Consider the following 563-nt stretch of genomic DNA (forward strand, 5'->3'; position numbering starts at 1 on the left):
GACCTTGTGGATCTCTAGATATTTGCTCTAGATGTCACACTAGGGTTTTCATTTAGTGGATCTCCAAAGTTTCAGTAGGATGTCACACTAAGATCTCCTTTTAGTGGATCTCCAAAATTTGTTTGGATGTCACACTAAGATTTTCCTTCATAGAACTCTTAGATGTATCAACAGATAGTTAAGATACCGATTTCTTTTTTTTCTGTGCTTTGTAGATTCACCAGTTAGTGGGATTCTGGCTGCTTCAGAATTTCTACAGTTATTTCTTGGGCTCAGGTACGCTTTCTTCCCTTCTCTTTTTTTGTTTTGATTTTGTGCTCGCACTGACATTGCTTTGTATTTTGTGCAGGCTACTACAGGAAGAGGATCCGAGCTTTAGCCAGTTTACTGCCTCAGGAGACTTTGGTTCTGGTACGTTTTTATTTTGTTTGCACTGTTATTTTCTTTCTTTTGCTGCTTTCTGACACCCCTTTTTTTTTACGCAGATTTCAAGAGGAGCTGGATATTTGTTCGCGAGCCACCTCAAGAGACTTCTGCTTCAGGTACGACTTTTCTTTTTGTAG

At 39.3% G+C, this 563-nt stretch overlaps 1 long non-coding RNA gene across 1 annotated transcript; it reads left to right on the forward strand.

The window, feature by feature from the left end:
• Positions 1-21: 21 nt before the first annotated feature.
• On the forward strand, positions 22-547 carry LOC110106701. The gene is made up of 3 exons (XR_002304271.2): positions 22-276; positions 350-411; positions 486-547. It is a non-coding gene; the product is annotated as an uncharacterized LOC110106701 (long non-coding RNA).
• Positions 548-563: the final 16 nt, after the last annotated feature.

The sequence above is a fragment of the Dendrobium catenatum genome, unplaced genomic scaffold (assembly GCF_001605985.2).
Source record: "Dendrobium catenatum unplaced genomic scaffold, ASM160598v2 original_scaffold_237738, whole genome shotgun sequence".
In the NCBI taxonomy this organism is placed as follows: domain Eukaryota; kingdom Viridiplantae; phylum Streptophyta; class Magnoliopsida; order Asparagales; family Orchidaceae; genus Dendrobium; species Dendrobium catenatum.